Raw genomic sequence first — 12,756 nt, forward strand, 5'->3', positions numbered from 1 at the left:
AGAGTGTGCCCTTCAATCCAATAAGAGGGACCTCACTCTGGGCCAGCACTTTAAGAGGGCTCCCCTCTGATTCTTATCTGGTCTCCCCCCTCCCCACAGGGTAAAAAGTCTGTAGGGCCAAGTGGACGTGTACACCACACTCACACCTTCCAAGAACATACCCTAGGCATACAGGACCAAGGAACTCCTTGCCCAGAAGGTCCCAAACCTGTTTCTCCAGCCTGCAGTCAGTCCTCTTCCCCAGGTCGATCCTCCCTCCACAGGGTAGACTGGAATGGTGGCGAGCATAAAAGAGGTGTGACTGGAACCTGGATATGTAGGCTGGATGCCCACATCAGGCCCCTCCAAGGGTGAGGCAGAGCTGGGGGGTGAAGGAGAAGGGGACAGGCCATGGGCCATGAGTGCAGGGTGGCGGGGAGGGGGCCTGGGGCCAGGTCTCCCCAAAACCACCATGTTCCAGCACGGGGATCAGAGGGATATGAGCATTCTCAATCCAAACTTGACCTTCTAGGTCATCATGAAGATTTATTTTTCAAGATAGGAAGCTGGAACATTTAACAATTTGTTAGCTCACTTTACAGTTGTAAGATATGTGAACACATGGCTTGCGGACCTCCCTTTGTCCTCGTGCTCTGGACCCCCTCAAATATAAAGATCTGATGCTGAGAGGTGCTACACTTGAGAGAAATCTATCAGAGCTTTTCTTTCTAATGAATCCTGCTGTGGGGTTTCCCAGGTCGCATTTACTGATTTCGGGAACAGTTCATAGATTCTTCGCTCCAGGCTAAAGAGAAAGCTGATACTTGGCTGCCCACAACCTTGAAGTTTAATGATTTCTCTCAACGTCTCCTCAGCTTAGCCCAGGGCTTAGGCACGTAGTGAGGGGCAGGCTGGAGACTGGGTGGTTCCCTGAGCCATACTAAGGAATCCGTGTCTGTCTGGCTCTCTTGTCTTCAGTCTTGTTGTTGCTTTAGGATATAATGTAATAGAGTCCAACTGGCAAGGAATTCTAGCAGAGGCTCATGGGAAACACCTGAGAGCAGGGCTGGGACAGGCCAGAGAGTCTCTCTTCATCCTTCCTTTGTATCTTCCTGATGGCCAAAATCTCTGTGGGATCTTGTGCTAGTGCCTTTAGGGGACAGACCTGCAAGACACACGGTCTCTACCCTCCAAGAAGTTACCATCTGGTTGCAAAATAACACTGACACTGATCATTAAAACACAATATAAAAACCCTAAAATATAACTTAGGGTGTGACATAAAGCGTTTTCAAGACTAGAGACCATCTCGTCCAGAGTTTCTCCTTGGCACTGTTGACACTTTGGGCCACATTATCCTTTGCTTGGAGAGATGGGAGCTGTCCTGTGCATTGCAGGATAGTTAGCAGCATTCCTGGCCTCTACTCACTAGATGCCAGTAACAGGCTCCCGGCCCCAGTTGTGACAACGAGAAACATCTCCAGATACTACCAAATGTCCTGTGGGGGTCAAAACTGCCCCCAGTTGAGAACCATTGCTCTAGTATAAATATCCCCCCATCATTTCCAGTATAATTAATGTCTATAGACAGAGATTGCAGGAAGCCACATGCGGGGGAGATGATCGTGGGCTGGAGGAGCCTGGTTCTTGGAGGAGAAGGCAGCACCTGAGGCCGTCCTCATAGGGTGGGTAGGGTTTGGTGAATCCAGCCAGAAGGACAGCACTCCAAGAGGGGAGACAGTATGCTCGAAGACAGAGAGGCTAGAACAAGCAGCGTGCCCCACATGGTTATGAGGTTGTGCAATGCCAAAAGGTGCCCAGTCGGGGGGACAAGTGGGCACTGAAATGCGGCCCACCCTCCCCCGGCCAAGCCATGCCCCTTGGCACTGGGCTGCATCAGTCCAGAGGAAGGGGAGAATTTTTCTTAGTACAGAGGTGTCTTGTGAGCCCCACCTCATATGCTCACGGTGCTGTACTGCCCAAAGAAGGCCTTTTTCCAATGACAAAAGTGCCACAGCAGCAGGCCAAGCCCCCACGAATGAGCACAGCCTGGGATGGAGAGGACAGAGAGCCAGCAAAGTAGCCAGCCCTCCGTCAGGGACTGATGGGGACTCCAGCTTTCTCGGGCCCTCGATGGTCCCACTATGCTCCTCTCCACTCTGATTTCTCTGTGGGGAGCCCCCCAGCCCCCCTGCTCTGCAGAGGCCCCACATGGAAGAATGAGAAGGAAGGTCTTTCAAGAGCTCAAAGTAGGTTGAACCAAAAGGGGAAGGAAAGCTCTAAGAGTCTGGGTCTGAGACAGACAGCAGCCAGTGTGCCTGGCTCAGATCCTTGCTGTTTCCATCCCCTCCTCAGAAAGGCCCTACAGAGAGGTGGTCATCCCTCAGGGAAGGGACCCCTCGCCCCATCACCTTCCCTTTCTTTGCTCATCCATCCAGCAATGGACCGGCACAAACTAAGGTACAGGTGCTCTTGGGGATACATGAAGACCCTCCAAAGGGTACACACTTTGGTGTAAGTCATTTTAGGAGCCTCACATGACGAGTCCTCGACTTCCACAAGCGCTCTCTTATACAGCTGTCCTGTCTGAGCACATGGACGAGGGATGCTGCTTGTTCTGCCTCTTGCTTCGCTTGCACAATCACCCTTCTCCCACCTCCCAAAAGAAAGGCACACTACCTACCTGTCCCAAGTCTTCCCACAGCGCATTGGCTTAGGGAAAAATGCATGGTGCACTGAAAGGACAGTCTAAATGCCAGCATCCATGTGGAGAAAAGGGGTGACTAATGACTGGGCAAATCGACGAGCTTCCAATTCTCTGCTCTCATTCAGACTGAAGGAGAATCTATTCTAGTTGTCAGCTGATAGGTTTTTAATGATCTACCCATATGATCTTTGAGATTAACTCAAAAGGAGTTTATAAAACTGAGCGACATTGCTACAACAAAACTCCCTACATTCCTTTGTACTTATGTATGTGAAAAGATTTCTGAGCTCAGCTCTTGCACCTATTTAAAACACAAAACAAAACAAATAGAATTAATACCGAACCTTGACCCCTTCTAGCGATGAGTAATATTCATCCATGGATATATGAACTAATTGGGGTAGGGAAAAAAAGCTTCTTCTCATTAAGAGATGTAGTTTCAATTAATCTTTATTTTTTATGCTTCCTTAGTAGCTATTAGATTTTCTAATAGCATTTGTTTTGATTAACTGTATATTAGTTGTCATGGTACAAATCCAGACAAAATACTCTCTAACATTTAGAATCTATGGTCACAAGAAATTTTAAAAATAAATTCATTTTATATACATAGCTTGGTTGCAGAGAAGTATGATAGGGTGATGCATAAAAGATATACAATCATAAAAATGTATTAGGATAAAATTCTGTAGGGAAAGTAGAAGGAAATATAAATTCAAGGAGGAAAAAGAGATGAAATTTTTCCAACTGTTAAGGCAGAATTTCATGTATTTTTTAAAAGGATTACAGTGGGTATCCAATCACTATAGTATTTCATTTAGAAACATTTCTCAGAGTACTGCAACACTTTTATCTTTAAATGTCAATATTTGCGTACACCAGAAAGTACACCCTATGTAACTGTTTAAACCATGGAAAAATTTTGTGTGTTGGCTCCTAAAAATGTGCAAAGGGGTACACATATTTTCCAAAAAAATTTTTGGAGTCTACAAGAAAAACATTTAGAGCACCAGCGTCACAGAGCTTGGCTCTTGCCTGCAAGGGGAGGGCCTACAATGAATGCAAAATCAGCACCTTTGAAGATTCCCTAAAGCTTGAGGGACCTGAGGGCACCCTTAAAGCATTGCCAAGGGGGTGAGGGCTCTCACTATTGTGAAACTGGGCCAAGGAGCTCCCCCTTCGTCCTGTCAATATCTTCCTCCCTCGTCTTTCTCTTCTCACTTGTTTTATTTGCAGCTTTCCTCCAAAATCCCATTCCCTCCACTACAGATGCCCTGTCAGGTCAGTGTGAGATCTGTTCTGCTTTGTTGTGTCCCACCTCACCGGTCCTTTCTCCCAGAAGCCTTCGGGTGGGCGGGCAGTGTCCCCACCCCCCCACCGCCAGCCTCGCTGGCCGCAGTCTAATACCCCATGTACACGCGCAGCACCCACTGCTTCCTCCAGTTTTCTCTTGCTTTGGGCTAGTCCTCACTCCTCAGCTAAGCCATAAGTTTTCTCATCTGTGTCTCCAAACCTCTCTTCTCAGCCGTAAGAGGCGGATAAAAAGAATTAAGCGCGATGAAATTTGAACAGCGCCTGGCACCGAGCCTGGCCTGCAGCCAGAACTTGGCACCCAGCTGCATTCAGCAAATACTTGCTAATCGTGCTGTTGCATTTTCTCGCTGGCCAGTGATTACAGAAGTCTGGGCTTCCTAGCGTCCCCCTTCTTCGCCCAGGGAACCAAAGAGAGTTCCCAAATCCCCAGGTCTCCTTTAGATAGCTTGTCAAGTAGGGGTGATGGAAATGCCTTCCCCCTCCCGCCACCGCTGCTGCCGCCGAGTCCGCTCTGGGTGCCCGAGCCCAGGCTGGCGGGGTGAAGGGGGTGGGGGGAGCTGGGAGCTATGAGGTCATACTCGGGTCACGTGACCGCTGCCGCATCTGTCAACTGTGGTACAATTACTAAGCCGGTCGGGCCTAGCGACATTCAAACCAGTTCTCTCTTCCTCCTCTCTCTCCCAGGCTCTGTGCCCTTTCACACCAAGGGACCGTCTCAAAAGTCTAGGACCCTGAAGGAGTTGGCTTTCACATGCTACAATTTAAAGGGCTGGGATAGAAAGAAAGGGGGGGGCGGGGCGGGCGGAGAGAAACAAAAGTCCAAGAATGCACTTACTGCTGCTGCAGTTTGAAAACTGTGCTTAAGGTTCTTTAAAATCTTTTTCGGTCAAAGCAATTTGACATATGTATTACAGAGTCTATAAAAATCCTCATACTCTAACCCATTAATTCCAGCTCTAGCATGCTTGTAAGGGAAGTAATCCAAACAGGGGCAAAGGTTTCGGGACACGAAATTCACCGTCTTGTTATTGAAATTAACAAACTATATAACGAAACGGAATAGATTAGGGTATAAAAGAACAATAAAATATTGTTCAGTTGTTAAAAATGGTGATTTCCAAGAATCTTTCATGACATGAAAGATGTATGAAAAAATGACCACAGGGAGTATTTGCTGAGCACTTCCTATGTGCCAAGTGTTCTGCTAAACGCTTTCTATGGATTGATTCTTACAACCTAAGTAGACAGATACTATTATTATCCCTCTTCTAAAAACTGTGGCCTAGAGAAGGAAGCTGCCTAAGGTTGACTAGCTAATAAAGTGTGAAAATTGAAGCTTAGCGGTTATCCAAAGGGTTTACCTAAATAAATGGCAGAGGCAGGATTTGAACTCACAGAGTCAAATCCTGAGTCTGGAGACCAGTCTTTTAACCTCCATGCTCTTAACTGCCTGCCCAGTAGTAACTAGCAAGAAATCAGTATGAACACTGCACACACACCATCAGGCCAGTAATATGTATACACACATGTGCCCCTACACACAATATATGAGTAGCAAAAGAGTGGAAGGACAGACACCCACATTTTCACACTGGTATCTGTCAGTGGTACAATTACGAGTGATTTAAGTTTTCTTTATACTACTCTAAATCTTTTAAATTAATACAATGTATATGTATTAATTTAACAAGTAGACAAAATGTTAAATACAGACTGATTCCACTAGAGAGCCCTGTGCCAATTATGGGATTATTTATTATAAGGACAACTTGAAAGTAACTCAAGTGTCAATTACTGTTTGAATAGTTAAATGAATTATAAAACATATTAGGTGCAATAATTTGCAGGCATGGAAAATGAAGGATACAGAGATCAAGTGATACCGTTATGTGAAAAATCAAGGTACAAAATGGTAGGCCTATTATGCACAGTCACTTGAAAATATTACTGTAAAATATGAAAGAAAGGAGAAAAAGATAACTATATCAGGATGATAAAATTATATGTGATTTTTAAACTTTTCTGACTTCTATAATGTCTTTTATTTCTTGTATACTAATACAAATATTTTCATCGAGTTAAGGTTCCATATCAAAATTAGCAATGGAGCACATGGGCATCTTTTTTGCCTTTTTAGAATGCTTTCTGTTTTATCTCATTTCATTGACAAAACGCCCCAATGAGAATACTGTAGGCACTTTCTTATCCATTAAGAAAAGTTAAGGCACTGAAATGGTGAATGAGTTACTTGGAGTAAACCAGCAAATGCATGGCAACCCCTGGGACTAGAACCCAGGCCTGCAATCTCCTACCCCAGAACTCTGTCCTATAAACCACACCAATTCCTTTCTGTGAAGGGCTGCATGGTGCTGCCTAGAGAATACAAACTACTATTACAAGACTCCAGACTCTGAGAACCAAGTGTATATTCTCTCAATGAGCAAGAGCCTGGAGGCAGGGAGCATGCATTGCCCTATTTCTGCTCTTTGTCTTCAGAGTGAGAATGTCTAAGGCCCAAGGCTTCCCCCGCCCCTCCAAAGCCCTCCACACACACAGCCAACCACGTCCCCCAAAGCAGGCCACCTGCGAACATGCCTTGCTCTTGGTTGGAGAGCGAGGCCAGTAGATGTGCAGTGTATCCTCCCCGACACCCTTTACTGTACAACCCTGCCCACGGCCCCCACAGGAGAAGGATCAGGGGCCCTACAGGCCAGCATGTGTCAAAGGCCAGTCTCAAACTAGGTAGGCACCAGACAAGCAAGCCTAGAAAGAAAGATCAGGACATACAGACAACCAACAGGCACATGAAAAGATTCTCAATGTCACTAATTGTTAGAGAAATGCCAATCAAAACTACAGTGAGGTACCACCTCACACCGGTCAGAATGGCCATCGTCAAAATGTCTACAAATAACAAATGCTGGAGAGTGTGTGGAGAAAAGGGAACCCTCCTACAGGATTGGTGAGAATGTAAATTGATGCAGCCACTATGGAGAACAGTATGGAGGTTCCTTAAAAAACTAAAAATAGAGCTACCATATGATTCAGCAATGCCTTGCCTGGGCATATATCCAGAAAAGACAAAAACTCTAATTCAAAAAGATACGTGCACCCCAGTGTTCATAGCAGCACTAGTTACAATAGCCAAGACATGGAAGCAACCTAAATGACCATCTACAGATGAATGGATAAGAGATGTAGTGTGTGTGTATATACATATATATATACACACACACAATGTAATGTAAGCCATAAAAAAGAATGAAATAATGCCATTTGCAGCAACATGGATGGATCTAGAGATTATACTAAGTGAAGTAAGTCAGACAGAAAAAGACAAATATCATATGATACAAGTGAATTTATTTACAAAACAGAAATAGACTCACAGACATAGAAAACAAACATATGACTACCAAAGGGGAAAGGGGGAATAGGGATAAATTAGGAGTTTGGGATTAACATATACATACTGCTATATATAAAATAGGTAAACAACAAGGACCTAATGTATAGCACAGAGAACTATACTCGGTATCTTGTAATAACCTATAATGGAAGAGAATCTGAAAAAGGAAATATATATGTGTATACTATATACATATATATAATACTGAATCACTTTGCTGTACACCTGAAACTAACACAACATTGTAAATCAACTATACTTCAATCAAAAAGAGAGAGAGAGAGAGAGAGACAGAGACAGAGACAGAGAGAGAGACAGAGAGAGAGAGAGATCAGAAGAGGTCAAGTGTCAGCAGCAGTGGGTGAAGCCAACAGTGGGGAGCTGGGGGGCTGAGGAACCCCAAGGAACTGGGTCATCAGGCCCTGGTCCCTCATGTAACAGAAGGAGATGTGACTTGCCAGGGTCACACAACAGCCAGACAGAGTAGAAGTAAACCCAATCCACAGCCCAAAGGAAACAGTCAAAGGCCAGGACCAAACTCCACAGAGCCAGGCTTCATTCATTCATTCAAGATATAACCAGTGCCATTCCTGCTTACCAGATCTTCCTGATGTCATGGATTCAGAGCCAGTACCCTGTCCCCAGCCCACTCCCTTTCCGGGGGATCAGGTGACTCCCATGACTCAAGAAGACAAAGAAGTCACAAGCAAGGGAGAAGCTGCCCCTCCAGAGAAACAAATGCAAACTCCAAAGCGTGGAAAACAAACCAATGGGCTGAGTCCAGGGGCGTGACAAGTCCAAGCACTCCAGAGCCCAGTGAGGAAAGCTTCCAGGAGGAGGAGTCAGGAGGAGGTATGACTTGAGTGGTCCAGAAGGATAGGTGTGCTATAAAGTTTGAGCTAAAAGAAAACCAGAAGATTCCATAGGTATGGTAACGCACAAGAAGCTAAGAGGGGGACGGAAGCCTAGGTTTACAAATCCCGATGGCAAGGGAGGGTCCCTAGTAAGGAGAAAGGGAGGTGGAGGTGCTTGGATAGGGTAATTTCTGTAAACAGTACATTTAAGTGTTTGTCCTCAACTTGGAGTGGAAAGCATGGGATACCTGAATATTAACAGCTCCTGCTACTGAAGACAAAGGTAAAGGTAATGGTACTTTCTGTAAGGAAGGGACGCCATTGGCCCCAGATGCTATTTACAAAGGGCTTTTCAGGAAAAAAAAAAAAGTCTTGCCTATAAAGAGACCTGTCCATTAATCTGAGCTGATGATGACTGGGTGGTTTGTTTTCCTATTTCCATGGGATCTGTGGGGTTTCTTTTGAGCAAAGGAGAGGGGCAAATGCTGTGTTGGGGACCTAACAGAGAAGCAGGGACACAGTAAAATGAGGTCATGTCCCTTCCATGCTTGCAAGCCCTAAGTGGCTTCCCATTGTACTTAGAATAAATTCAGATCCCTTTAAGGGCCGCCCACAAGACCCCTGGGATCTGGCCCTGCCCCTTCTGTCTCACCTTCACTTGCTTGGTGAAGCCCACTGACCTCCTCTCTGCTCCTCAAGCCAGCAGAGCTTTCTCTGCCTGGTGCCTCACACTGGGGTTCCCTCTGCTCAGAACGTCCTTCCCTTCCGCCCCCGTCCCCCCACCCTGCTGTTTCCGTGGATGCCTCCTTCTCCTGCCTTAGGTGCACAGGGCCCTACGTGAGCAGAGGCTGCCAAAGGCCTCCCTGCCCATAACCTTTTACTTCTCCATAGCACTTAGATCAACCGAAGTCGCCAGCTGTCTACTTGCTCAGTGTAGCGAGTGTCCCCTCCTGACCCCTCAGCCCTCTCACTTGTGCCCACCATCCCCATCAGCAGGTTCCTTTGGAAAAGCTGGGGTCTTAACTGCCCTGTTCACTGAAAGGGATGCGGTGCCAGGCAGAGCGCCTGACATTGGTAACCAGCCAATAAATATTTGTGGAGTGAATAAATGAATAAGAGGTCTGCTGATTTGAATGTAACTGAGTGAAAACCCAGAGCTCAAATTCCAAAGGAGAAAATAAGAATCTTTACACACTCCCTATTGCTTCCCTTTCTCCAACTGAGCCCCAGCACAACTTGCTTCCACTTTCTCCGCTCCTCCCTCCCTCCCTCCCTTCTTTCTTTTACAGAGGTTCACGAGCACCTGCTCTGGCCGGTGCTGTGTGGTGGGCCCACCTTCCCACCCACTCTGCTCCCCAACATGCCCCCGGGGCCCTGACCTCATCCAGGACCCCAGTCTATCCCTGGGCCCCCTCAAGTCACATCCCTTATACAGTCACCCCCCGGTACCTCTTCTCTGTAGACCTTCATTGTGACTGAGCCCTGAGGACAGAACACCCTGGGAAAGAGAAATGAAGGATTCTCCAAGGAACAAGCTATAGCCATGTATTTGCTAACATATTTGCCCTGCTGGGAGCCAAAGTTTTGGAGCTTTTATACATTAAGTTTTCATTTAAAAGGAATGACAACAACCCAGTCTTATCAGGTTTTTTGTTTGCAGTCCCAAGGGTCTTATTAGCTGGCTATGACCCAGGACTGCTTCCTTGCTTCCTTTGAGGCTCAGATTCCTTTGAGGCTTTCAAGATCCCTTCAAGTTCTAAATCTTGTGTGATCTTGGGGATGTGAATCCACTCAGGCTTGGTAACAGCCAGGAGTCATCAAACATCACCCTCTCTGGGCTCACCTCCCAGTGATAAAAAAAACACGTGCCCAATTCCATCACTCCACGGGTGTGCAGGAGGAGGTGGTGAGCTGGGCCAAGGGTCTGCCAAGACTGTCTGAGCTGGGGATCCCTTCTGCTGCGTCTGCGGAGAGAATGGAGTAGCCTGCCTTCCAGTGAAAGGGGTCCCATCCTGCAGGAAAGGACCACGGGGCGAGCTGTGAGGTTGTGTGGGAAAGCTGGGGAGTTGTGAGAAAGTGAGGGTTTATCATGCTTTAGAACAGAGCTTAGGAAGGTGAGGGTGGGAGGAGAGATACAGCCTTTTCCAGCATTGTCAATGACCAGGCATGATGTCAGAAACAAGGTAATGAACAGGGAGGGTACAGAGAAGGAGACAGGGGAGGGCAGAGGAAAGGGGCAAAGACTTGAGTATCTCCCTGGGGAGTTCAGTGAGGGGCTGCACTGGTTCCCAGAGCCACGCGGGTTGGGGTTGGCCCAGCATAGGTCTGCTGACCCCCTTCCAGGGATCTTGGGACCCTAGGGACAGAGAGGAAGCCCTGCAGCATTTTCTGAGGTTCCAGCACGTGCTCAAAGTAACCTTTCCATTTCTGGCTCTCCAGGCAGCTCAGGATCGGAATTAAATCTACGCTCTCCCTCCACCAAGTTATCTTTGCCGACAGCCTTCCTGCGGGGGGCAGGGGGGCTGGCCTCAGTGAGGGGCAAGGCCTGACGGCCTGATGTTCAGTCTCCCCCAGCCCTCCCCAGGCAGGGAGTGAGCCTGCAGAAGCAGCCTCGCCATAAGCACTGCCTGGGTCTGTGTCAGCAGCAAACAGCTTCCCTTGCACCTCGGGAGGAAGTGTTAATGAGAAGAGCGGTGGGGAAGGGTTGCGCCTGCCTGCGGTTGTAACAGTTTGCTCCTTTTGGCTCCTGGGGACTGAGGAACTTACACAAGGAACACGCCTTCTTGAGGGTAAGACGGTTAACGCTAATAAAGAATGTGTGTACGTTTGTACTAGACAACTAACATAAAGGGCCTAGTGCAAACATCTCTAAAGCAAAGATCCCGACAGGACCGCAGCTGCCAGAAGGTACAGGATGGTGACCAGCAGCCTACCCCACAGGTCTAGGGTGGCACTGGGAGCTACAGAAAGGTGAGGGCTAAGATTTGCCTCTGCGTGGCTGAGGCCCCTAAGGACGACCCAGCCCATCCACAGCCCCCTGCCTTCACACCCAGGTCCAAAGCAAACCCCCTCCTGTTTCCCAGGGAGGGAAGGGATCCGATAAACCCTGACTGAAGCGAGTCCTGCTTGAGTTCAGGCTCTACCCATCTGCAGCCTTCCCCTCAGCAGCAGTAGAGAGGGATTTTCTTGTCAAGAGCCATCGCTGGGTTACAGGGCGGGCGTCCGAGCCCTGGTCCTCACCTCACGTCATTGCCCTTTTCTATGGCACAATCCGTGCTTGAAGAGAAGGCCTCCGTCCAGAAACCAGAGCCAGGCCGGGAATGAAGAATGTAACAAACATTTTAAATGTCTGTTCAGACCCTACGACGTGCACACCCAGCGTCAGCACTAAAGGAACAAAGCAGCAGGGACCACAGAGAAGAATGAAGACACAGTCCCTACCAACAAAGATCTGTGTCGAAAAAGATGGGCCTGAGTAGACAAAGCAGCTGACAGGAAATAACGGCAATGCATGGAAAGTCCTCATGAACGGGGGCTGCGGTCCTGATAGCCAGGGGCTAGGAGGGCAGGCTTGGTTCACCACCAGCTTTTGTTTCGCTGAGGGGACACTGTGAGGGTGGAGGCTGGAACCCACGGGGTTGAGAGGCTGAGGAGGAGGGGGCTGGGGAGAAAGCGTATCCGGCAGCTCTGGAGAGAGACAAGCTTGGGAAAACAGAGAGGTGTTGAAGTGCGACTGGGGGAAATTTTGTCCCACGTGTACTATGTAAAGCTCTCCTCAACTTCCCATAAAACCTTTCATTAAAACTATTTTGCAGGGGAGATGAATTAATGTCAATTTGGAGGACGTGAATTATTGTCGGGGGCCCCAATAACGGACTGAGGCCAGCTCAGAGGGCTGGACCTGGGGTGGACCAGGGGGCTAGACACTCCTGGGTTATACAGCTTGAAGTGGGGTTCAAGTTCCCAGAATGGGAGGTGGCTGGGGGCTCAGGCAAGTGGGAAGGGAATGCTTTGCTGGGCCTGGAATGATGGCTGGGAGAGAAAGGGGGGGGCTCTGAGGGGGAGTCCAGGGGGGCTTGTAAGATGGTGTGAAACTGTGATGGAAAGCCTCAAGCCCTGGACAAGTGAAAGGATTTATTGAGGTGGAAGGCAGGGAGGTGGCAGCGGATAGGACACGGGTCACTGATTCTGATCTCCTCCGGCCTGTGTATCAGAGAATTTGACCTACCTCACCAAAAAGCTGGGGAGACTGTCATCTCCCACCTGGGCTGATAAAAAGTTCCCCAACTGGGCTCTGGCCTGCAGTCTCTCCCTCCCTCCAATGTGTCCTCCACATACAGTGCCACTGGAATAATCTTTTAAAAGTCCAGTTCTCAGGGACTTCCCCGGCGGTCCAGTGGTTAAGACTCCGTGCTTCCAGTGCAGGGGGTGTGGGTTCGATCCCTGGCTGGGGAACTAAGATCCCGCATGCTGTGAGGTGCGGCCAAAAAACT

Source organism: Phocoena sinus, chromosome 13 (assembly GCF_008692025.1).
Source record: "Phocoena sinus isolate mPhoSin1 chromosome 13, mPhoSin1.pri, whole genome shotgun sequence".
Lineage (NCBI taxonomy): Eukaryota > Metazoa > Chordata > Mammalia > Artiodactyla > Phocoenidae > Phocoena > Phocoena sinus.